The 27,264-nt window shown below is 47.2% G+C and overlaps 1 long non-coding RNA gene across 1 annotated transcript; it reads right to left on the bottom strand.

Moving 5' to 3' along the window:
- Window positions 1-2,133: 2,133 nt before the first annotated feature.
- Window positions 2,134-26,636, bottom strand: LOC148186773 (uncharacterized). The gene is made up of 2 exons (XR_015779159.1): window positions 26,485-26,636; window positions 2,134-5,779 (listed from the first exon to the last, which is right to left on the bottom strand). It is a non-coding gene; the product is annotated as an uncharacterized LOC148186773 (long non-coding RNA).
- Between the last annotated feature and the right edge of the window lie 628 nt (window positions 26,637-27,264).

Raw genomic sequence — 27,264 nt, 5'->3', positions numbered from 1 at the left:
CGATTTGTAACCTCGAAGCCAGGCTTTGAGGAGGTATTGTTCTGGTGTGAGCAGGTTTTTCAGGTTTTCCGGTAAAATCACAGGAAGATTTGTCTCAGTGTTGCAGCTCTCAGACTCTCCGAGCACTCAGCAGGAGAGGAAACTTGAGCTCACCACACAGGAACTGCACACCGTCCCTGTCTACCTGTGCTGGACTCCGATCAGAAAGGTGTGACGGACTGAATCGGACAGGGAGACGATGAGCGGCTGCAGCTGCTGCAGGAGAAGTGACGGACGGCTGAGGGTCAACACGGGAAAGTCTTCACACTGCCGGGCTGCTGGATTCGAGCTCCAGAGCCTCCCTAACCAAACAAACACTTGTATAAGTATTTTATATACTTTATAAATTTAGATGTATTCATGCTCTTTTAAAAGCACAGTAAACCATGAACTATCAGTCCATGTTGAACTGAAAGCTCTGCTCACTTTCTGACTCACTGGGACGTGAAAACGTCACATTTATTTATAGTGATGTAAATTAATCTGAGTAAATTCTCAAGGCATCTGCACAATCCCCCACTTTTTGATTATTAAACACGCTGAGAAATGTTTTAATTCATCTAAATCTGTATCAACGTTTATTCTGATCAGCCGACGGCCCTCGATCCTGTCTGTAAATTTAAGGTTTAAGATGAGTTGTTCAAAAAAAAAAAAAAAAAAGGCTACTGAGATATTTAAATCAACTGTGACTCTATAGTGAAAATCATATAGCAGTAAGTTATTAAATCTATATCACATAGAGAACAGTGAGGAGTGAACGGTTTAAAACGTAGTTTCTCCGTCGGTTCATCCAGCAAAAGTCGATTCTATGACGAGATGTTTCTCTAAATGAAAAGCGGCGTGTTGACAGTTGACTGATTGCAGCTCTGCTTAAATCCAGTCTGTGATGTAGAAGCTGATGTCTGCGTCCAGTGGATCCGTCTGAAACCTGAATGTCCAGAAACAGCTGAGCGTTCTTCTGGATGTTTTTCTGCTGTTTTTAGACGTGCAGGAAACCTTTGAATCTGTGACCTTGTTGTACCTCCGTCCTGTGAACACGGCAGCAAGGAAGTGTTTTTATTTCCACCTTGTTTTCGAGCAGCTGAGTGACTCTGCGACCCTGCTGCTGCTCCGTGCTCTGCAGAGCAGCTTTGGATTAAAAAGGGTCCAAACTGCTTCAGGCCACTAAGTCACTGCCTGAGTGGAAACCATGAAACCACTGCACTTACTTCTGTCTGTCGTGCTTCTGTCTGTCTGCGACCGCTGCGTCTCTGCAGTAATCACTGAGTTTCTCAGCTCCACCAGGTTATTGCAGTTATTCTGATTTATCCTCCATCCACTCTTTTTTCTTGGCATGGCGTTCATGGCTTCGTCATCATCATCCTCGTTCCTGCCAAAGTAAACTCCTAAAGTGGCGTCGGTCATCTTCTGAACCAGCTTTCATTCCTCTTCCCAGTGTTTGGAGAGGCTCTGTTCTGCTATTTAATGATAGATTCTCTTTTGTATCTATGGACAAAAAGTTGAGACACAAAAGATGAAAGCAGTGGCCAATCGATACCCGTCCATCAGTCCAATAACACACAGGTGCATTATGTGATGATTTAGTAGAAGTTAATTCATGGATCAATAGAAATACTCAGCAACTTTTTTTTACAGAAACAATTCACTGTTTCTTGGTTCAAATAGGATGATTTAGTTTTTTTTTTTGTCATTGAGAAGTTTCATATTTTGGGTTTTGAATTGAAACATATCAAGAATTATGGCGTCACTTTGGGAAACTGTGATGAGCATTTTTCTCAAATTTCTGACATTAAAGTCCACAGGTTCGTTTATAAATCTATACACAGAGTAAACTGACCCTCTGCTCACAAGTCTTAAACCAAACTTTATTTCAGTCGTTTCATCTGAAAGACGTTCCTTTGCATTTTACATCATGTGTAGGATTACTGATAATCATTCTTTGATTGATCTTTGAGAATTTATACACAATCAAAGTTGCTTCATTACAGATGGCCATGTAACTGTGAAAATGTTCCAATATTGGAATGATCAGCTGTTAACTCGTTATAACTGCTTCCAAAGTTTTCTTCTGGTACAGATAAGCCACGCTCCAACTCATGTTTGACCAGCATTTATTCTCCTCTTTGCACAGCAAACACCATGAAAAACTGTGTAAAATAAACAATACAAACACAAGCATTTTGTCAGCACAAATAAATCCTCAACTTAAATAAACCATCTGTTCAAAATAAATTATAAAAACATACCGTGTGCGCCTTCTGACCAAAATTTAGGAGTTGTTACAGTCCTTTAGTGTCCATTTTCTTGTTTTCACCGACCAGCGTCTGTTTCCTGGCAGCACCTTTCCCTTTTTTTTTTGATCATGTGACGCTGCATGCTGACTATTAAGCGCAATACACAATGTGACCAGTAGGAGGTAGTAACACACCAAAGAACTTGTAGACATTTAAACAAGACATTTTCTCTGCAGTAACATGGAACTCTGTACAAAAGAAACATATCTTTCTGTGACAGTTACACTCGTTCTCACGTTGACTCACACAAGTTGCTGCTCTGTCAGTGGACTTCTGCGTCTACATGTTACGCTCTAGGTATCCTTCTGCGTCTACATGTTACGCTCTAGGTATCCTCCTGCATCTGCTGTTGATGTTCCAGGATGCTGCTGCCATGATGTCAACACGAGCACATGGTTGGATGATGCTGCACGTGGTTATGTTTAGGCTACAACAGCACATGGCAACCAACACTGGGACGTCAACAAACACACGTGCTGACACGGATGATTAGGGTTAGAGGAAGGAAGCACGTGGTAAGGTGGAGAAAAAAAAACATCACATTCAGACAGGAAGTGAACACCAGACTGCTGCAGGAAAGTCCAGGGTTTGTTGGATCCATCCACCATCCTATAGGGATGACATTAGTGTTTTAGCCTGATGTTGTCAAGTGGTGTATCATGCAGACATGACAGGTTCAGGCGCATACTAAAGTGATGCACAGTTTTGCACATTAGTATGTGGTGGACTCACTGAAAGTTAACTCTTCAGCAATGCTGTGGTTAACGGGTGGTTAGGTTTAGGCACTAGAACTACTTGGTTATGGTTGGAAAAAAGATTGTGATTTGTCATAATATTCCTGGCTTTGATGACACAATCCCTGCTCGGAAAGCAGTGATATCTCGGTAAAATAACTGTGCCATCTGTAAGCATGATTCCTGTCACCATTCACTAAGAATATACATGTTTGTTGGCTAAAAATCAGAACTACAGCACTTTAGAAACGTGACTGGGATGTGTATGAATATGATGGGTATGAATAGGACGTATCCTTGGAGGGCAGAAAAGTACACCGCCAACATTTAGTTGTGGCGTCTGGGCCGAGCTCAGAGTCTGAAACTGATGAAGCCTCTTGCATGATGAAAGTCTGCGTGACAGATTAATACTAACTAGACTTCCGTCCTTGTGTTGTGCAGAGTCCTTGAAATGCAAATCAGGGTGCAAGTTGGCAAAAAAAACTTTCACCATATTCAAACTGAGTTAAACCTTAAAATCAACACTTCATTTTTACTCTCTGCTTGAATTCTTTCAAGGGCAAAGGAGCAAAGTTACTCTGCAGAGAGCTGCTGAAAATATCAACTTTCTGTCCGTTTTTTCTTGCTGTAACATTGAGTAATCCGTCGTTCTATGGAGACCTGCAGCTCAACAATCAAATGCATTTCAATTACTTCAATATACAAAACACAGAGTTGTTGAGCAGTTGATTAGAGACCAGACTGAGTCCGTTCAACACTGCCGACCATAAAATTTAACCATCTGCTTTCAGCTGACATTTTATGCTCTGATTATGATTTAAATGTTGTTTCAGAGACGTTCTGATCATGAAATTCAGGAGACGGTCGAATGTTGTCCTAGTTCAGTGTGTGCAGTCCAACCACGGGTCAACTTCAGACCACAAAAACAGTTTTTGGTCAAATCAAAGTCAGTTGTTTTTTGTCCAGTGTGTGTGTGTGTGTGTGTGTGTGTGTGTGTGTGTGTGTGTGTGTGTGTGTGTGTGTGTGTGTGTGTGTGTGCATGACACTGTGCGACCTCTCCAGGTTGATGCTGCTCTCCCTCCATCTCTCGGTATATTTTAATAATCCTCACTGTGTTTGCCACCGTCTCCATCTTTTATTCATGCAGCAGATCCTCCACTCGTCCTGAGCCATGTCAGCTGGCTCGCTGCCACACACCTCCTGTCAGAGACACCAGGAGCTGGAGAGGGAGATGACTTTACAAAGTTAGGTGGAGAGAGGAGAGAGGAGAAGAGAGACAGAGGGAGGATGATAAGAAAGGACAGAGTGGCAGAATATTTGAGGGCTCAGTGACAGAAAACCAACCGAATATGGACCCGTTTAACCAAAAGTCCCCGACAGACTGAACAGAGTCACTAAGTCTGTTTCCATCATGCTTGAAAAAGTGAAATTATTGTGTCAGTCCGACTAAAAAATAACTGACGTTTCTTTAAAAAGTACCCAGGTTTGTTGCTGGAAACAAGGCTGAAAATGCCTTCACATTTCTTTAAAACTCATCTGGTTTTACAGCTCAAACACAGCTGGAAATGTCCCAGTGTCTCGTTAAAAATGTCCCAGCTTTGTTGCTACAAACAAAGCTGGAAACGTCCGGGCATTTTGTTTCAAATACCTCAGCTGATATACATCTAATCTAAACTGCACTATTTTAATAATGTTGTTATGATGAATATATGATGAATGAAAGATACAAATGAAACACAGCAGGGATTTGCAGAGCTGTATAATGCCAACATTGGATTGTGTTGAGCTGCAGGGGCTGTGTGTTTTTACAGTCTTGGATCAGGTTTTATCTCCCTGGTCTGTTTTGTTGTTTTGCTGCTCGTCTCTCAGCGGCCTGTTTTTGAGGAAATGTCACTGCAGTAATTCTCAATGTGCCAATTTGAGTGTCCAACAAACAGCCGCCTGCAGCTTTCATCTCTTCTATCACAGGTACTTTTCGCTGATTTACCTCCAGTGTTACCTCATACCTGTTGGTTTCTGTTTTGTGGCTGTACGTGGGCTCAGCGACGTTATTCAAAAACTAATTTGCAACAAACAGAAAAGCTGAAATGAGAAACTTGACACTTGTTGATACTGAAGTAGTACATGTTTCTCTGCTTTGCTGTGTAACCACTACTGCAGTTGTGCCTCCTTTATTTCAGTGAAAGTTGCTCTCACTGGGCACATGAGCCACAATATTTTACGGTGACAGGTCTCTCTGTCACTGATACTCCATGAAAAGGTTGCTTCTGTTACCATTTGTAGTAATATAGTAATAATATTGACAGGAGGGTTTGACGCTGGCAAAATCTTGACCACAAGGAAAAAAGCTGCGTTAGAAAACCTACATGATCACATGTGGAAACATACTCAGCTGCTGGAATAGTCAGCATCAGTTGCTGCCAGTTGCATGCCTATGATACGCTGTTGGACAGCGTCAGCTTGAAACGCTGCCGGTAAACGAAGTAACGGGAACATGAAGGTCCGGCGTTCTCTCACAGTCTGCATGTGACGTTTTGTTCTTTTTTTCTCCACCTTACCATGTGCCTCCTTCCTCTAACCCTAATCATCCGTGTCAGCATGTATGTTTGTTGACGTCCCAGTGTTGGTTGCCATGTCCTGTTGTAGCCCAAACATAACCACGTGCAGCATCATCCAACCATGTGCTCGTGTTGACATCATGGCAGCATCATCCTGGAGCAAAAACGCAGAAGAATACTTAGAGTGTAATATGTAGACGCAGATTGTCCTTGACAGAGCTGCTGTATGTGACAACTTGGGATGACAACGTGTTGCCATGTCTGGACATATTTGATGTACAAATGAATAAATATATGTTTCAGGGCTCTATGAGTACAAAAGCAACCGGGTGAATATTTCTTTGTTGGACACAATAACAGAAAACAATATTATCCCAAAGTTGTTTCCCTCCTGCCTGAGAGATGATTAATTTCCCCTCTCTCCAAGGTCTTCTCGGTAACGCTGATTTCAGATCCTATCTGGAGTTTTTGATGAATCCAAAAGGTGTGAAATTTCATTTGACATGCAGAGCTTCATCAGCCCTGCTCCGCTCTGTCTGATGAATGCATATTAGCCTGAGAGAGGCGGAGAGATGTGTCCCTCACCGCCTGAGGACAGGGTCAGCGCAGAAAGAGACGGAGAGCGAGTCTCCAGACAAACACAACAACACTTTAACGGTGTTTGTAGGCGCCGTTAACTGCATGTGTCCCAACTGGACGAGCAGTGACAAAGAGGAGTGGCTGTTATTCTGTCGGCCATCACAATCACCTGTTGTGACTAATAACAATAATGCATGAAGCCCAGGTGGAGAACACAGTTGTGCTTATTTCCACGTGAGCAGTCTCTCTGGGGGTGCTGCTCGGTCCAGCTTTGGCACAGTGTGAAATATCCACTACTGTTAAAAATGACAATGACATTTGGTGCAGACATTCATGTCCTGCCATTACTGCATCAATTTCTAGTCACTGAATGGTATCATATTGTATTGCTCTAAATGAGCCCATGTCATTATTAGTAATATAATAGTAACGTCTAGCCAACCATGAATTGTAAGACGCACAGTGTCGTTATTAAAACATTTCATGAGTACAAACAGGACAAACTGGCTTCAGACACTGATGGTGAGACACAGCAGATCTGTCCTCACTGTGAGGTTCATCTTTTTGGGTTTTATTTAAAAAATTCTGTTTTCACCCAACAGTTTTAGTTGTCCTCACATGTAGAACTGAACACACACACACACACACACACACACACACACACACACACACACACACGCGCGTGCTCTTCACACAGTCAGGTAAAAACATCACTAATGGACCTGAGAGAGTTCCTGTGGCTGGTCACAGTTTTTCAACAGCAGCAGATAAAGTGAAGTATTTCTCACTTCAGCTAGACTTCTGGGGACATTGTGGACACTGTGGACACTGGGAACAATAAGGACAACTGAGGACATGTCAGCTTATTGCCTGTAAAGCCCTACAGGTGACCATGGTGACAGAAACATGATAATGTGTTTGGTTGTGGCTCTAAAACAAATGTTAGGTTTTGGTTTTGTTGGACCTCAAAGCGGAGCCTGATGCTGGTCTGAAGACAAAGAGTTTATTGTACAAAATTAAAAAACAAAGGAGCAGGTGGGGGATGCAGGGAGCTGTGGTGAAGGCTGAGCATGTGGAAAAAACGTAGGCACGGAAGACTAAGGCTTGAGCGACGCATCAACGTAATCAACGTAATTGATTACGTGAATACGTTGATTCACGTAACGTGCGTCGACACGTTGCACCTTTTAACACAGCGTGAGAGCATGAGAGGAATCTGTGCTTATAAAAATGAAAAAACAGCTCTCATATTGGCAGGCAGCGGCATGCCTTAAGGCCCAGTTAAGACTGGGCTATTTTTTGTTGGGGAATAATGCCCTGCAGTGTATGACAAGTTTTAAAATGTTATTTTCAGTAAATTCATGTTATATTTATTGAGTAATAAAAAAATGATAGTTAGATCAATTTAAAAAATAATCGATGTGAAGCTTATAGCAGAGTTTCAGGAGCAGGACCACAGCTCTACTGCACCTCAACTGCGCCTCTTCCGGCTTAAATATCCTCCTAACCCTATCTCCTCCTTTGGTCTCGTTATTCTGCACGAGCGCGTACCGACACACCTCGTGGCGTTCCGCTCTCGTTCCACTGCGATTCGCTCACTCACCCGTTCCATAACATGGATTCCATCTCTCTGTCCCCGTTGGATGATGATCTGTTCGGTCATAGCCGTGATGATCGCCCTCACCTTCTCCATCTGGCGCCGTTGGCGTACTTGGGGTCCGACGCCGACAACTTCTCCGCCGCATCCGTGCCGGAGACGCCAGCCTCGGCGGTGCAGCCGGCCGCCGGCCCCTCGGTTCCCTCCATGGTCCACGTTCCGCCTGGCTCTTCTCTGCTCACCATCCAAGCGTACTGCTCGGCCGACGATTCCTCTGCTTCGCCTGGTCCGCCTCCCTCGTCAGAAAGGAGAGGACGCGGCCGCCCCCCGTGCCGCCCAGCGATGCCGCGGTTCTCCCACCCCAGCGCCGGGGAGGATGGCGACGGCCTCCCGCCGTTGTCCCGACTTGGCCGGCTCGGCGGCTCACCGTCGGTCGCAGTGTCACCACGCTCCGGCGAGGGTTCCCGATGGCTATCTGCCTTCGAAGATGTCCGACTGGACGGTGGCCACCCTTCAATGGGCTCTGAGGGACCGGGGACTTCCGTTTCACAGAACTGACAACAAAGCAAGACTTTTTGACATTCTGACGTCCGAGTGCACTGGCCGCTCAGTCGACGCCGGCGCGCTTCCGGATGACGTCATCGCGGCGGCTCCCGCCGTGCGCTTTGACGTCAGCACCTCTGTTAAAGGGCCAGTCCGTCCTCAACCTCCCTCGCGCGATCTGCGGACCGTGCTTGATGGGAGGCAGGAACGAGCTGCCTCGGGCGCTTCGAGGAGCGCGGGGGCCGCGGCGGTCGCTTCACCCCGGCCCCGCCGGCCATGGCGGTCGGGTTTGCCTGGGGCTTCGGCGCCCTCCCACTCCCTCCACCTCGCCTCTCCCAGGATTCTCGACGCAGCGTTGCCTGCGCCCTCGACCACTCTCCCTCCTCAACGCGTGCAGCCCCCTCACGTCGGTCTACCCGGCTCCGGGGTGCTGGCGCCCTTTCCTGATCTTTCGGGCCTTCCGCAGCAGCCCCGTCCCCCAGGGGTTTCCGGCATCGGGCTGCCGGCGCTCTCTACTGCTCAGCCTCAACAACTGCAGCATTTATTTCGAGATGGGGTCTACGGCACCGGGACGTCGGCGTCCCCGGCCGCGCATGCTCGGCAACCGCACCCCTTCGCGTTCACTGGGGCACCCTGCACCGAGATGCCGTTGTCCTCAGTCGTGCATCCGCAGCTTCCCTGTCAGTCGGCCCTCGTCGGGGCGCCTGACACCGGGATGTCGGCGCCCCCAGCCATGCCATCCCAGCCGCTGCACCCGTTTGTTCCCGCCGGGGCACCTGGCACCGGGATGTTGGTGCCCCCCACTATTCCTCCGCACGACCTGCAGCAGCCAGCCTCAGTTGAGACTCCCGCCTACGCCTCTCACTCTTTCTCGGTCGGGGTCGTTGGCACCGGGTTGCCGCCGACTTTTCCCTCCCATCCCGTGCACCACGTCGTTCCATCCCTCAGTTCTGGTCTCCCTCCTGATCGTTTTCCGTCGCTGCGGGCTCCGCCCGCTTTCACCCTGGCCACGGCTAATCCTCCCGTCCGTCCTCCTGGCGCTTTCATCTCCCGTCCGTCCCTGGTTCCCTCAAATCTTCGTACCCAGATTCTAGACGGTAATTACGTTGATCTGGCTCTTCTTTTGTTGCCTTCTCTCCGTCAGCCTCCCGGGGACCGCTTTCTCGAAAGCCATGAGGAGCTCCCCCTATGGCGCAGGCGGTCGACCGCCCGTTCCAGGGAGCTTACACCCACAGAATTCGCGTACGCCTTCTCTCTCTTTCGGGACGTTCTGTGTTCCTGTTATCCCAGCCGTCGGCAGGAGTTCGACAGCTATTTAGCCGTTATTCTCAATCTGGCGCTCTGCTTTGGTGGCAATGGTTTCTACCAGTATCATGTTCACTTTGCCCGTCTTCAGCAGTTCAATGAGGACACTTACTGGGGCGGTCTGGACAACGAGATATACTGCCGCATTTTTGCAGCTCGCGTGGCTCTGCAGTGCTCCCTCTCACCCAGCCTCCTCTTATTCGATTCCCGCCCACGCCGCGCCTTGCACTCCCTCAGCACGACCCGCGTCCTTCTCCCGTTCGTCGGCTGCGGCCCCCCCGGTGCCCGTCCGTCCGAAGTCGGTGTCGGCCTCTCCTGCTATCTTTCCTGCATCCAATGGTGTGGACAAGAAGGGCAGGCCTGTTATGCACCTAGGGGGTCATGCCATTTGCAACAACTTCAATGATGCCGGTTGCAACATGTCCCAGTGCCGCTTCGTCCACGTCTGCTCCTTCTGTGGAGGTGCCCACGCCCACAACCCTCACAACCCTACTTTGCCGGCTCTTGGTGAGTACCTCTCAACGCCCGTTAATGTTCCAGCCTTAGCGGCCGCGCTCAAGGGCCACCCCGACGCCGATTTCGTGCAGTTCCTCGTTAAGGGCTTCACGGATGGTTTCCATCCCGGCCTTTTGGTCTCTCCGTCTTCGTCGTTCGAATGCCGGAACCTCCGGTCTGCGATCGACGACCCTGGCTCTGTCGATGACCTGCTTGCTAAGGAAGTAAGGGACGGCTTCATGATTGGTCCGTTTGCCCGTCCCCCTTTTCCGACGTTCCGCGTCAGCCCGCTTGGCGTAGCTACTCGAAAATATTCTAGCAAGAAACGCATTATCATGGCTCTCTCTGCCCCGCATGGTTGCGCCGTCCCTAGCATTAATAGCTTGATCCCCAGCGAGGAGTTTTCCCTCCACTACGCTACCGTCAACCATGCCATGGCCCTCATCAAACGTGCTGGGAAAGGTTCCTGGCTCTCTAAAGCGGACATCACCAGCGCTTTCAAGGTTCTCCCCCTGTGCCCTGACTTCTGGCGTTTCTTTGGTGTCCGCTGGCGTGGTGCTTATTACTTTGCTGTCAGGCTTACGTTCGGGTGTAAGAGTAGTCCGAAACTCTTTGACACCTTAGCAGAAAGCTTTGCTGGATCCTGTCGAACAATCATAGCCTTCCATTCCTGGTTCATCTTTTGGATGACTTCCTTGTCATCACCCCTCCCACTTCGCCGCCGGCTTCTGGTCTCGCTGCTCTCACGGCGGTTTTCTCGGACCTCGGCGTCCCTTTGTCCGCCGAAAAGACGCTGGGCCCTGCCACCTCCCTTGAATTCCTCGGTATCACCCTTGATACCGAACTGTTTCAAGCCTCGCTTCCGGCTGAGAAGCTCGGCCGTGTATGCCTCTTGATCTCTAATTTTCTCCGCTCTCTTTGAGATCCACCCCATCATTGCCGCCGATATGCTATGGGGCCATGAATGGAGTCGCAAATCCGTCCTCATTCACTCAGACAATTTCGCAGTAGTCGATATCATAAATAAAGATCGCTCCAACTCCCCATCTATCATGCCTTTCCTGCGTCGTTTAACCTGGCACTCTTTCAATCACCACTACATCCTCCGTGCTGCTCACGTCCCAGGCCATTTCAACGCCATAGCTGACTCACTGTCTCGTTTCTCTTTTCAGAAGTTCAGAAGCTTGGCTCCTCACGCAGACACACACCCGACTCCGGTTCCTCCATATTCGGCATTGACTTTCAACATCTAAACCCAGCTTTCATACCCCTGATCTTAGAATCCCAGAAAACCATCATCAATAGCCTGTCCCCCTCAACTTTGTCGTCATATTGGTCTGCTTGGAATTGTTTCCACAACTTTCATGCTATGCATAACATACTTTTTCCTTCCTTCGATCTCATCACTTTAACCTGCTTCATCACCCACGCCCATTCCGTCTTGGGAATTAAAACCCAGACAATCAAAGTCTATCTCAGCGGCATTTCATTCTTTTCTAAACTCCTAACTGGTAGTCCCGGCCCTGCTCATGGTCATCCCCAGATCACCTCACTGCTCAGAGGCCTCTCACGCCAAGAACCAGCACAAAATCCTCGTAGACTCCCATTAACCACAGATCTTCTGTCACGCTGCATCCACACCATCCGCTCCGGATATAGTATACCCCAAGTCAATCAAACACTAGAGGCCATGTTCATTCTCGCTTTCTTCGGTTTCCTCAGATGCTCTGAATTCACTGCTTCGACTCTTCAATACGATCCACGTCAGCATGCCTGCCTCTCAGACCTTTCGTTTTTCTCGAACAACACCATAGTCTATTATTTAAAAAGAACCAAAACCGACCAATCTACCCAACCCACTCCCGTCTTCTACTTCAACATCCAATCAGATCTAAACCCCTTCCTCATTCTCTCTAACTACTTACATTTCCGGACATCACAAAGCAAATCCCAATATGACCCCCTGTTTGCATCCGAATCCGGCCAGGTGGTTACACGTTTCTGGTTCCACCAACACTTCCGTCAGGTCCCGTCATTGTCAGGCATCTCTCCCATGCATTACTCCGGACATTCCTTCAGAATCGGAGCCGCCACCTCGGCTTCCCGCAGCGGCATACCAGAACACCTCATTCAGATCATGGGCAGATGGTCCTCCCAAGCATATCACCGTTACATCCGTTCCGACCTAAGGGATCTCAAATCAGCTTTTTCCTCTCTCATATAGCATACTGTTTTTGGGGGTCCGTCGTGCCCGGGAGCCACGGCAAATTCCCACCGAAGCTTCCCCACACCGCACTCAACCATCCATTCCAATATTCAGAATCTATGTTTATACCAAATTTACATTCATGTCAATAAATTGTCAAAATCAATTCACGTTGAGGTGTGGTCCTTGCTAGTGAAGTGAAGCTTATAGCAGAGTTTCAGGAGCAGGACCACACCTCTACTGCACCTCAACCGCGCCTCTTCCGGCTTAAATATCCTCCTAACCCGATCTCCCCCTTTCGTCTCGTTATTCTGCACCCCTCCCCCCCTCCCTCGATCTCTTTCTTTTTCTTCCTTCTCTCCGTAGGGTCCTAGGGGTCCGTCGTGCCCAGGAGCCACGGCGAATTCCCACCGAAGCTTCCCCACACCGCACTCAACCATTCATTCCAATATTCAGAATCTATGTTTATACCAAATTTACATTCATGTCAATAAATTGTCAAAATCAATTCACGTTGAGGTGTGGTCCTTGCTAGTGAAACATTCATTGATAAAAACATAATCGTTAGGTGCAGCACTACTGAGCACAAAGGCTGGCCACACAGTGAGGCACGCAGAAAAAACTAAGAAGAAACCCTGCAAAACTATAAAGGCCACCAGAACATAAACCACCCAAAAAATCCCTGATGGAACACTTGAAAGAGCAGCAAGCGCTACAGAAATATGTATGTGGCGGCGCAGTGGAGTGAAGACAAAGCTTTTGCAGGCAAGACGATGAGCTGAGAGGACACAGGTGTGTCTCGTCTGCTGCTGGAGGAGGAGCCTCCACTCTCAGTGAACAGCTCTGCATCTCTGAAAGTCAACAGCCTCAGATTTCATGAATCTTCAAAGAGTTTGGATTTCACACACAAACAGAAGTGAGACTCCCCGTTGTCACAGCGTCATCACAGATGGTGCTCGATTATTTCTGACGGAGACTGAGCTCAGTCACAACACCACCGAACATACTCTCTCCCTCTGTACCTGTGACCGGTCCAACATTATTTTCCTTTCCTAAACTCAAGGAAGCTGCCGACTCCAAAACCAAACAGCAATCAGTGGACGTCAGTCTGCCAAAAACAAGATCATTTAGGAGGAAATGACTCCTGAAAATGTGTCTCCTGCTGTTCATCATGACCTCTCTGTCAGAGTCTATTTCCTCTGATTCAAGCTGACAAAAATGAGTTCAAGAGAAGATTCTGTGTGCACAGTGATGCTCATCGTCAAGCAGACTGAGATTCTGTTTATCACAAGACACACACACACACACACACACACACACACACACACACCTCAATTCCTACAAAATAATGATTTTGTAAGATTTATTAGTAAAACAACTGCCACAATAAATGTTGGCATTGCACATTTCTGCAAACCTTAGATATTTAAAATTTGCACATTTCGTACAGCATGATGTGAAAATATTTATCATTGAATATTTAGTCTGCTGCCGTTCGCCTCACGCTCCTTAAATCACGTCATTACAGAGAGCTTTTCAGCCTGACACTGTCCTGCCATGTTTCATGCTGAGGCGACAGGTTCTTCCTTTACGTTCTCATGTGACGCGGCAGGTGCCCTCTGGTGGAAAACAACACTGTTACCAGATCTGTCGGACCTCGTTCTCGACTGAGGCGATTCAGCAGCATTTCATGCAGATGCAGATGGTGGCTTTTGGCACTGCAGTCTTGCGCTAAAAGTGCGCTGTCAAAGCGGCAGTATTTGACGAGTTCAGAATGAAATAGCTGAAGTTGTCCCCGCTGGTGTGAAGAGGTCTGATCTGTGAAAAGCTGGCGGTTAAATCTGCTGCTGTTTGACCCTTCAGTGCTCTGATGCTGCTTGTGTTCGCAGCTCTGTTTGTCCTCAATATTCCTTCAGTGTAAATAGCTTCACTGCTCCTGATATGTTGAATTAACTTATAGATTTATGTAGTGTTGCATTTCCAGTTCAAGAAAGTAAAAAATAACCAGCCGAAGAAACGTCCTGTCTGCTTCACTTCATAGCTTCATTCTTCTTCTCCCTCTCTTACTGAAACCACCTGTGTATCACCTTAACATGCTCAGTAGCGCCTTCTGGCGACAGCCTAATATAATTACAGGACACAACATTTTCCCCTTTTCTTGAAGGCATCATCCTGTACACTGATCAGTAAAATGAAGCATTTTGTTTGAAACAGCATCTTGTAACACCAACACATGTAAAATAACCATGTCAGTCAGGAATAACATCATGTAGCAGAATTTGCATGAAATAACTATTACAACTCAACTGAATCCCATATCAGGTAGTAACTATTTGAAACTCAAATATGGCATAAATCCTGTAATATGATGTAAACATTGCACTATGTACTGAAATATGAAGTCACATTCTCCTTGTATCTTTCGTTTTATCTCACAAAACCTGTCAGCCACTGAGGTGGGTTTCTCACTCTCAGGGTCCTTCTTGGGCCTGGGTTAGGTACATTATGTTGCACAATTTCAGGTACTGTTAGTTCATCAAACACATTCTCGTTGTCTTTAATGATGGAAGCTTGAGCCTCTTTTGGGAAGTGTGCGTGCTTGGATGCATTCCATTTTCGACCATCACTGAGCAGATAAGTGCTCGGTCCTAACTTCTTAACAACAGTCCGAGGTTCTGTGAATCTGGATGATCCCTTTGGAACATGTTCAGGTCTCCGGACCCGTACAGTGTCGTTTACTTTGAACATGGGAACTTTTGCCCTTGTCTTCATGTCTGTATACTCCTTGCTCCTCTGTTGTCTTTGTCTCGCAGTCTCTTTCACTTGTTTGTGTGTCTTGGTTTTGTGTGAAACAGGAAGGATATTTAGTTTTGTGCGCATCTTCCTGTTTCTCAGCAACTCAAATGGAGTAGCTCCTGTTGTAGCATGGGGTGTGGCTCGATAGTTCAGCAAGAACTCTGTAACTGCTTGTTTCCATGGTCTGTGCATTCTTTCAGCAGTCTGTATACACTCTTTAAGTACCCTATTGAATCTTTCAATGGCTCCGTTGGCTCTTGGATAGTAGACGCTGGAGCGCAGGTGTTTTATCTCTCTCTCCCTGAGAAAGTTAGCAAACGCAGTGGAGGTGAACTGACATCCGTTGTCAGAAACCAGGAATGAAGGGTTTCCCTCTCGACTGAACACAGAAGTTAAAAACTGAATAATGACCTCTGTTGTTATGTTTGAGACAAATGCCACTTCTGGCCACTTACTGTAATAGTCAGTGAGAGTAATGGCATAACGACAGTCCCATGTGGCCTGCTCAAAAGGACCTGTAATGTCAATGGCCACCTTTTCCCATGGACCATCTGGGAGTTCCACTGGTGTAAGTGGTGCAGGTGCAGTTCTTGCTGTTTTGTCATTGTACTGACATGACACACATGAAGCTATCAAAGTCCGTACACAATTGTCCATCCTTGGCCACCAGTATAGCTCACGTAGTCTCTGCTTAGTTCGTACTATTCCTGGTGCCCTTCATGTGCTAAATCTACCACTCTGGACCGGAGTGAAGTGGGAACAAGCACACGATTGGAGCCTCTCATAATAAGTGCGTTATCTACAGCCAGTTCATCTCGCATGTTAAAGTAAGGAGCAAGTTCAGGCGCCACATTCTTTTTGCATTTTGGCCAACCTGTCTGTATCTGATGTCTCAGCTGTGTCAGCTCAGGACATGTCTCACACGCAGCGGTGAACTCTGATAAAGACATGGCATGGGAAGACTCCATGAAGACGGCAGCCACCATGTCTGGTCTCTCAGCAGTGTCTCCTGTAGTGGGAAGTGGAAGTCTGGATAAACAGTCAGCAGTGACATTTTGTTTCCCTGGACGGTAAGTAACCTCATATGTAAAGCAAAGCAGTCGAGCAGACCATCGGGCTACTCTCAATCCAGCACGATTTGTACCTTTAGATGTGAGGAGAGTTGTGAGTGCTTGGTGATCTGTACGCAGTACAAAGTGACGTCCCCACAGATAGGTCCTCCATCTTTCTACTGCCCAAACACAGGCAAGTGCTTCACGTTCCACAGTAGAGTACTTTCTCTCAGCAAGGGAAAGTGTCCTGGAAGCAAAAGCTACTATCTTCTCTGAGTTGTCAGGGTTAAGTTGAGTGAGCACAGCTCCGAGTCCATAGTCAGAAGCATCAGTAGTCACTTGTGTAGGCAAAGCAGGGTCATAGAGTGCTAAAGCTGGACTGTTTAGAATGAGTCTCTTAATGTCTGCAAAACTAGAGTCAGCCTCAGCAGTCCATTTGAATTGTGTGTCTGTAGAGGCACGTAGTGTCGCTCGTAGTGGTTCAACAACAGTAGCAAAGTTGGGAATTAATTTATTGTACCACGATGCAAGACCAAGAAATGAGCGCAGGGAAGGCATGTCATGTGGGGCAGGTGCATCAGCCACTGCTCTGACCCTGTCTTGGTCGGGGTAAAGACCATCTTTTGATATAGTGTGGCCTAAAAAACACAAAGACGTCTGATTAAACTTACACTTGTGCATGTTCAGTTTGAGTCCGGCCTCATTCAAGGCATGTAGCACTCTCTGTAGGTTAGCATCGTGTTCCGATCGAGTAGCACCATAACATATGACATCATCAAGGTAGGCTTGCACTCCTGGTAAGCCTGCAAGTACAACTGACATCATTTTTTGAAAGGCTGATGGAGCTGAAGCAAGGCCAAATGGAACTCTGCAGAAACGAAGACCTTCGTGAGTGATGAAGGCGGTCAGGTCACGGCTGTCTGGGTGTAGCATCATCTGATGATAAGCAGAGGCTAGGTCAATGGTAGAGAAGACTGTGGCTCCTCGCAGGTTAGTGAACAGCTCATCCATGTGTGGTAAGGGATGACAGTCGCTAACAATGGACTTGTTTGGCTCCCTGAGGTCAACACACCTATGAGGCTTTCCTCCCTCTTTTCTCTGGGTCACAACTATGGGAGAGACCCATGGAGATGCATCAATGCGTTCTATTATGCCCTTTTCTTCTAGATCTTTGAGCTCATCAGTAGCAGCCTATCTCACAGTAAATGGAAGCCTCCTCAGCTTCTGTTGTACTGGTACTGCATCTGGTTTCAGTTTGATTTTATGTACGAATCCTTTTGCACACCCAACTTCCTGCACTGGTATCTCTGGTGTAGTCAGAGGTGCTGTATTTAGTACTGTAGGTGCATTCTGTGGAGCAGGGGGATCTTTGGGGCTCGTAGCAGGAAGGATTTTGTTCCCCTCAATAGACATATTTAGGGCAACAAATAAGTCTAGCCCTAGCAAAGCAGCACCTGATTCAACCACCATAAATGAGCCTGTAGTTGAATGTCCAGCATGAATCACTGTAGCATGCAAAGATCCCATAACTGGTATTAACTGTTTTGAATACGTGAGCAGAGTCACAGTAGGCTTAGCAAGTTCACAGGTAGGAAAGAGAGTCTTATACATGCTCACTGGAATAATGGAAACAAATGAACCTGTATCTACTATCAGCTCGATGTCATGAAAATGCCCACTTGCATTGACATGCACAGTACAGAGGATTTTATCCTGCACAGCATCATTCATGTAGAGCACAGTCAGTTCACTTATCCGTACCTCACGTACCTCCCTCTGGGTGGATCGACAAACTTTAGAAAAATGTCCAACTTTTCCACACGAATTGCACGTAGCTTTAGCTGCAGGGCATGAAGGCTTATTGGCCAGATGGCTGGTGGATCCGCATCGGTAGCAGGAGCGGCGTTTAGCGGCAGTGTGAGCTGTAGCAGGGGTCGTCTTTGAAGCTGGTTTGCCGTTTTCCCGCCAGCGGTTGCCCCGTGGCTGGGTGTGTATGGCTCTTACCGGTGCAGCTGCAGTAGTGTCGGAAAGGACATCAGCGTTTCGTAGTCCGCTTTCAATCTGTAAAGCCAGCGTAGTAGCCTTAGCTAAAGTCAAATCCGGTTCCAGCAACAATCTGTCCCGTATGCGTGTATTAGCAACACACTCTATCAGTTGATCACGAAGCATTTGGTCCTCCATATCTCCAAACTCACATGCTGCTGCCAGCTCACGTAGTGAAGCCAGGAACTGGTTAATAGTCTCGTCGTGTCTCTGTGCCCTTTTACGAAACTTGTGGCGTTCTGCAACTACATTCACTTTGGGAACAAAGTGCTTTTTCAGTCCGTCCACAGCAGAAGTGTAGGTAGTACCTGTATCGTGCAAAGAGTAAAACAGTCTCTGTCCTTCCGTACCCAGCGCATGGAGAAGAACGGCGCGTTTTCGTTCGTCAGGCCAGCTATCCCCCGTAGCATCGATAACTAGCATGTAGTTCTCAAACATTTTTAGCCAAGTAGGAAAAGCAATAGCAGGTTCGCCTGGGCATGGCAAGAACGGTGCAGGTCGAGGTACAGAAACTGCCATCCTCGTCGCCAAAATGTTGTATTTCCAGTTCAAGAAAGTAAAAAATAACCAGCCGAAGAAACGTCCTGTCTGCTTCACTTCATAGCTTTATTCTTCTTCTCCCTCTCTTACTGAAACCACCTGTGTATCACCTTAACATGCTCAGTAGCGCCTTCTGGCGACAGCCTAATATAACTACAGGACACAACATGTAGTCAAGTCAATTTTATTTATAGAGCCCATTATCACAAAACATGGTTTTCCTCAGAGGTCTTTACAGTGTACGACATCCCTCTGCCCTCAGACCCTCACAACACCCCGAGGAGAAACTCCCGAAAAAGAACCCCTGAACGGGGAAAAAGGAAGAAACCTCAGGAAGAGCAGCAGAGGATGATGAGGGATCCCTCTTCAGGACGGACAGACGAGCGATAGATGTCGTAAATAAGCTAAGATGCTAAGATGGCGCCGTGAGAGTGGCAGCCTGTTGCAGCAGCTCTTTGAACGTGTCTTTTTTTTAAATTGTTTTGATAGTGTTTTATAGTGTTTTATAGTGTTTTATTGTATATTGTATATTGTTCTGCGCATCTGGGCACTCCACAACGCCAAGATGTTTTCTTGGAAATTCGGACATTTACTACTACTTTTCACACTCGGGTTACTCCTGACGACTGGAAGCGACGCCTGTAACACCGCCGGCATTGTTTACTCACGCGACCAGCTGTTGGCCCTGAGGGCACCGGCCCCCTTGGCCGGAGAGAGACCCACAGTACCAGAGGAGCTGAGGCGGCGACGGCGAGGCTGCAGAGCGGGGGTTAAACGAAAGATGAAGAAGAGGAAGTTTAAACCCTGCATCCCTGCAGTCATCACTGGGAACGTACGGTCCTTGGCTAACAAAACGGACGAACTGGAAGCGCTCGCCAGGACGCAGAGGGAGTACAGAGAGTGCAGCATCATGTGTTTCACCGAGACCTGGCTGCACGACCAGATCCCGGACTCCAACGTGACCATCCCTGGCTTCCACACAGTCCGAGCGGACAGAGACACCACCTCGACCGGTAAGAAGAAAGGAGGGGGGCTTGCCGTGCTTGTGAACTCCAGGTGGTGTCACACTGGACACATCTCTGTCAAAGAGCGTGTCTGCAGCCCGGACATCGAGCTCATTGCCGTTGGACTTCGTCCTTATTATCTGCCGAGGGAGTTTACCAGTGTAGTAGCCATCGTCGTTTACATTCCTCCGTCCGGGAACGCAGACGCCGCATGTGAAGTCATCCACGCTGTGACTGCCCATCTCCAAACCAAGCACCCTGGTGCCTTCATCACAATCACCGGTGACTTCAATCATGTTTCTCTCTCAGCCACTCTTCCTACCTTCTACCAGTTTGTTAAATGCTCCACACGTGAAAATAAAACTTTGGACTTGCTGTATGCAAACGTGAAGGATGCATACAGCTCCACTGCCCTCCCCCCACTGGGCAGGTCAGACCATAATCTAGTCCTGCTCACACCATCATACAAGCCTGTTGTTCAGCGGCAACCAGTAACAGTGAGGACAGTGAGGAAATGGTCTCATGAGGCCACAGAGACACTGCGTGGTGCGCTGGAGTCCACTGACTGGAATGCCCTGTGTGAGCCTCACGGTGAGGATATTGATGGCTTGACTGACTGTGTCTCTGAATACATTGGGTTCTGTATGGACAACTCCATCCCCACTAAAGAGGTTCGCTGTTACCCAAACAACAAACCCTGGGTTACCAGCGAACTGAAGGCTCTCCTCAACAAAAAAAAGAGGGCATTTAGATCAGGGGACCGTACAGAACTCAAGCAGGTACAACGAGAGCTAAAGCACAGGTCAAGGTGAGCAAGGACGCCTACAGGAAGAAATTAGAAAACAAACTGGAGCAGAACAAGGCCAGGGATGTTTGGAGTGGGATGAGAGAGATCACCGAATTCCAAAGGAAAGGTGGGGGTGCTGCTGAGGGGGACGAACAACGAGCAAACGAGTTAAACCAGTGCTTCAACAGGTTTGACTCCAGCCCCCCTGCTGCTCCTCTGCCACCACAGCCCCTCAGCAACACCTACAGCAGACACCTCTCTGCTCCACCCCCGTCATCACCAACCCCAGCCCCCAGCTTGTCACACACCACAGAACTTTTTCACACCCCACTGCCGTCTCCCACCGCACCCTCCCCCCAGACTGGACTACACCTCACAGCCGACCAGGTGATGAGAGAGCTGGAGAGGCTCAACCAGAGGAAGGCTGCAGGACCTGATGGCATCAGCCCCCGGGTGCTGAAGGCGTGTGCCAGCCAGCTGTGTGGTGTACTCCAGCACCTCTTCAACCTGAGCCTGCACCTTCAGAGAGTCCCAGTGCTATGGAAAACATCCTGCCTGGTCCCAGTGCCCAAGAAGAGACATCCTGTAGCACTGAACGACTTCAGGCCAATAGCACTGACCTCTCATGTCATGAAGGTCATGGAGAGACTGGTTCTAGCACATCTCAGACCACTGGTGTGCTCATCACAAGACCCCCTGCAGTTTGCATACCAGCCCCGAGTTGGTGTGGACGACGCAGTGCTGTATCTGCTGCAGAAGGCCTACTCCTCCCTGGACAGACCCAACACCTCAGTCCGCGTCCTGTTCTTCGACTTCTCCAGTGCCTTTAATACCATCCAGCCCAGACTGTTGAAGGCCAAACTGGAGGACATGCAGGTGGACGCTCCCCTGGTCACATGGATCGGTGACTACCTGACAGGCAGACCGCAGTTTGTGAAACTGCAGAGCTGCGTGTCTGAGCGACTGACCAGCAACGTCGGGGCCCCCCAGGGAACGGTGCTGTCCCCCTTCCTCTTCACCACCTACACTACTGACTTCAAGTACTGTACAGAGTCGTGTCATCTCCAGAAGTTTTCAGATGACATGGCCATCGTGAGCAGTGTAGAGAATGGACGGGAGGACGAGTACAGGGACCTGGTGGACCGCTTTGTCAGGTGGTGTGGGGAGAATCACCTGCAGCTGAATGTGACAAAGACTAAAGAGATGGTGGTGGACTTCAGGAGGAACAGGCCCCCACCCTCTCCTGTCTGCATCAGTGGGACTGATGTGGAAATTGTCACATCATACAAGTACCTGGGCGTCCTTCTGGACAACAAACTGGAGTGGTCCACCAACACTGAGGCAGCCTACAAGAAGGGCCTGAGTCGGCTTTACTTCCTGAGGAGACTCAGGTCCTTCAGTGTCTGCAACAGGATGCTCCTGATGTTTTATCAGTCTGTTGTTGCGAGCACCATCTTCTTTGCTGTGGTGTGCTGGGGGGCAGGCATCAAGGCAAAGGATGCAAACAGACTGAACAAACTGATCAGGAAGGCAGAGTCTGTTGTTGGCTCTAAGCTTGTCTCCCTGGAGGAGGTGGCTGAGGACAGAATGCTGGCAAAACTGCTGGCAATAACGGACAATGTCACCCATCACCTCCATAAGACACTGGACAAGCTGAAGAGTAGCTTCAGCAACAGACTCCTCCAACCCCGCTGTCTGAGGGAGCGATACAGGAAATCATTCCTGCCTGCTGCCATCAGACTGTTCAACACATCCACCTCTGTCAGACCTGCGGTCACTGTCACTGAACTGGACTAAACTCTGTCACTCCACATCCAAACAGTACAGACTGCAGTATGTGTGTATGCATATCATGTATATATATGTACAAATATATAACATCGGATCGTCGCCTGTATTGTATTATAAATATTATATTATACATCACTATATATATATATATATATATACATACCATTATTATTATTCTATCATTATTATTATATTATATTATACATAACATTGGTCATCAGACATAAAAATGTCAAGTGCTAATGTCATGTTGCTGATACTATTATTAATATTAGTATTATGGATATTATTACTACTATTATTATTATTATTACTACTATTATTAATACTATCACTACTATTATGTGTGCGATGCCTTCAAACTGATGTTATTACCATTATTAGTATTATATGTACACCTCTACATATTCCCCTTATTCTGCTGTCATCATTACCATGCTCATGTGTATCCTTACCATCATCAGATTGCACCTTACCACTGCATTGCACTACCTCAGTACTCTTTTGCACTACCTCAGTACTCTTTTGCACTACCTCAGTACTCTTTTGCACTACCTCAACATTCTATTTATTCTATTTTTATATATTTATGTTTATTTCTATCTTCTATTATTCTTCTTATTTTTCTGTGTATGTCTCTGTATGTCTTACGTGCCAAGCTGCTGTGACAACTAAATTTCCCTCCGGGGATCAATAAAGTCGTCTAAGTCTAAGTCTAAGTCTAAATAACAAATGAAATACAATCATGACAAAAAGGAAAAAGAAAGAGAGAGGGGGAGAGAGGGGAGGAGAGGGTGAGAGAGGCACAGCAATAATGGAAACAAACGCATGTCATAATACAATAATTATCGGTGTAAAATTACTAAATGCACTCTATGATAGCATTTTATATTATGTGCAAATATTGTGGGTGTTGATAAGAGTCTCATGCGTATATTGATAGCGGAGGTGTGACTCATAATAATGGCAGTCGAAAGTTGCGTCAAGCAGGATCACGGAATGGGCGCAACCAGGACCCACAACACAGGCGTAGCTTCAGACAGGACCACAGCAACAGGAAAAAACCAAGACCACGATCAGGGCGAGGCGGGGGTACGGTATCAGTGCAGCCGCAGCACGAGCACGACCAAAGGCAGGATCACAACACCAGCACAGCTATCATCACAGTAAGGCACAGCCAAGACTGCAGCCAGGATCCAGGAAAACTAGGAGACAAGGGAGCAGGAGCGCTCCGGAGAGGCAGCGGAGTTAGCGTAATGCAGTAAACAGACATAAGCGTTTTCAGATGGAGGGAGCAAGAGAAGGAAAACGAACTCAGTGTATCCTAGAGAGTCCTCCGGCAGATTAAACTTATGTCAGCCTAACTAGGGGCTGGTCCAGGCAACCTGAGGTGTACCGTGGGCTTCAGCCTGCCGCTATGCTTCCCTCGGACAGTCACCCAGCCTCCCGGCTGCATGGGGGTTGCCGGGGGGACGGCTAGCAGAGGCTACGCTATGTTGGTCCACACCGGCTACAGGAAGCTTGCTAACTACCACAGCTACAGAGGGACTTTCCACGGTGCGGAGCCACGCTTTGGCTTTTCCACCTGCTGGTTCCACATACTGAAAAGTTATTTTCTGCAGGCAGCAGAATGTGTGAACAAATGGTTTCATATCAACACTTTTTCCAGCACAGTCATCTGAGCAGCAAACAGCTGGACTCTGTCTCCTGTGTGATGTCCTGCTGCTGTTTCCATATGTTGAGCGTGTGCGGCTGTGAGGTGTAAAGACATTTCAGTTATAATACGTTATCTTTGTTCCGAGCTGTGAACCGTCGAGTAGTAGTATTCTTTGTACTTCCACCTGTTGAGAGCGCAGGAGGCTTTACAGCCTCTGAAATGAGTCCAAAACAAGTATTGACCCACCAGGCTGTTAATATTTGGCCGGGCGGCCGAGTAAATAAACTGCACGAGGATCTGTGCTGCAGTGTGTCCGAGCACTTTATCACCGTTGAGGCTTGTGTGTCCATCGGGGGATCAGTTAAATCCAGGGGACAGCTGAGGTACATCGCACTGCCAAAAAACACCCAAAACTTTGATATTCAGGACACAAGACGAGCAGAAAGAAAGCAGCTGTGGAGACTCTGAAATGTGAGGAGCCTACTTTTGTTTGTTTGTTTTTGTTTGTTTTTTTATTTAAAAAAAAGTAATTCATTCATTCATTCACATTTTCATTAAAAAAATCTTGTGTAATCTCTAAACATTCATCGTTTGTTCTCATGTAACACCGTGGGAACGTTTTATAAAGACCGTTCTCTGATCTGTCACCTGTCAACATCATCAAAACATCTTCAGTGCTGCAGTTTAAACGTTGTGTCTTTGTCAGTATTTAACCTCAGAAACTTTATTTGAAACGATAAACATCCTTAAAACGCTCTTTGAGCGTTAGATTAAAATGTTTTCTTTAAAACACTATTACAACCTGCAGGTAATGTTAGCCAGTGTTGTGGGAACGTTTCCTGCTAACTGGGATGTATGTATTTTTATATAGGTGCTTCTGGCGACGTTTTTCGTTTTTTTATAGCACTGTGGTTGCATGCTGAGGTCCAATCAGGTTAAAGATGTAACATACTACAGACACGTCTCAGTGCGATCAGACTCAGCGTGAGAGCTGCTACATGTCACAGGTTTTCACACTCTCTCTCTCTCTCTGTCTTTTACAAACACACAGTGACACACACATTTCACAGATATATACACACTACCACAGGAAAGTCCTAGGTGACAGCGACATGTCCCAGCAAGAGGCCTTTTAATTGCTCGTACAGGGACAGTTGGACGGCAACGTGCAAAAGCTTGGCTGGGAGCTGTCACGCAGCTTCTCTGTGCACGCTGGCGTTATGATCCGCGGCTCCTCCTGCCTCCGGTTAGGAAGGGCAGAAGAACAATTTACAGATTCAACGTGTCGGCCACATTCACCGCTTTGAAATTTAGTTTATGTGAGTCCATGTGAGAAGTTTCGGGGAGAAATGTCTGGAAATGTACATTTTTATGCTCCAACGGCGGTTGCAGATGAGGCCGGAGGCATTATGTTTGCATGTCGTGCATACATACGTCTGTCCGTACGTCTGTCTGTGCGGCCCATTTGTGTGAACGCAGATCTCAAGGACACCTTGAGGAAATATCTTTAAATCAGCAACGTCCACCTGGACTTAAAGACAAATGATTCCATGCTGGTGGTCATGGGTCACAGATCGAGGTCACTGTGAGCTCATCCTTCACAGTCTTTCGATCGTCTTATCTCATAAACATCTTGAAGGAGTTCCTCAAATCTGGCACAATCTTTTGACTGACTCAAGGATGAACTGGTAAGATTTTGGCGGTCAAAGGTTAAGATCATTGCATGTGGATGCTCCTTGTGCGTGGCAGCCGTCTGCCAGCATACAATAACAACGCCGCCGATTTCGTCTCACCGCGTTCTCGTGTGAGACTGTCCATGCACATTGCGTGTGGACGTGAAAAGGTTGCTTTTGGCGTCACACTCATACGCTGAAGGCACTGACAGAGCAGAGCTATGTGACAGGTTCAGAGTGAGAAGGGGCTGCACATTTTATATCCGAGAGGTCAACTGAGACATTAAATGTTGTGCAAAAATATTTTTCCATGACTCGGCGTCGTATCTCAGGAGCAGAAGGGGAGACATTTGGTCAGATCCTGAATTGGGGACACTAATCTGTAAACTGTGCTGACTGTAGAGATTTTCAGTGTGTGAAGCATCTGTGTTTTCACTGACACAGATGGAAACTGTCAGAGAAACTTGACTGGTGCACGCAGGCAAACAACCACATGGCAGTATTTTGAGTTTCAAAGGCTGAAAAGTAATCAGTAACTATATGACAGAAACATGCAGTGGTTTCAAAGTATAAAGGAGCATCAAATTAAAAGGCTCCAGTACAAGTAAGACCCAATGTAACATCCAGCTATATTCAGCAGTGACAGAAATCTAATGAGGCATTTAAAATATTTTGCAGCATAAATGCAATATTTTCGGCAGTGATCAGACAGCTCCATGTCACATGAAAAACAACGACACTTCAAAGTGACTCATTTCTGAATGTAAAATGTAAAACAGAAGTGCATGTACCTGCAGGTGGCTTCATGCTGGTCTGCTTTGTTCTGCACAGCGTGAAATCTGATCAAAGTATCAACATGATTACAGCTCTGTCCACCTTTATTAGCTGTGAAATCACAACAAGAAGCTGAAGTGTGTGCAGCGTGCGCTCACTCTCTGCTGATCTAGCCGCTCTCCGTCTGCCTGCCGAAGTGGACTTTAATCGGTCATCATCCACATGAGAGACCACAGACACAAACACAAACACGTCTCAACAAGGAAAGATAGTGCAAAGTCTGTTTACAATGCGTGCTCACTGTACTGTGCACGTCTTTATTTGTCATGATTGCACTTCATCTTTAATAGTGTGATTTGAAAAACAACCAATAGGCGACACAAAAAACACAAAAAATAAGTGTCATATTTTCTGTCCACACTGTGCCGGAGGTCCAAACCAAAGTGTGTGACAGTGATCTGTGTGAGTCACAGTGTTTCACTTGGCTTCTGTGAAGCTTTTTACACAACGAGCCAACTGGGATTATCTCTAAAAGATAAAGCCTTCAGTGTAACCACAGCTGATTGGTATTTCAGGGAGGTGAGTCGGTGAAATGAGAGCGAGGGCGAAGCAGAGAAACACGGAGGCAGAAATCAATACAAGAAAAAAAATCTTTTACAGAGCCAGAGCCAGTTCATGGTCTGAAATATCTCAGATCTATTTCACATCTTCTAAACTCCCGAGAAATTTATCGATGTACTGCCCTGGATATTAAGGGTAAGTGAGGCGGGAGGTTAACGGTATGTGATCAATCTTTA

The sequence above is a fragment of the Plectropomus leopardus genome, chromosome 16 (assembly GCF_026936395.1).
Source record: "Plectropomus leopardus strain MGB_pleo_1.0 chromosome 16, ASM2693639v1, whole genome shotgun sequence".
Taxonomy (NCBI): domain Eukaryota; kingdom Metazoa; phylum Chordata; class Actinopteri; order Perciformes; family Serranidae; genus Plectropomus; species Plectropomus leopardus.
Note: the sequence above shows the minus strand (reverse complement) of the source record. Positions and strands in the feature narration are given on the sequence as shown.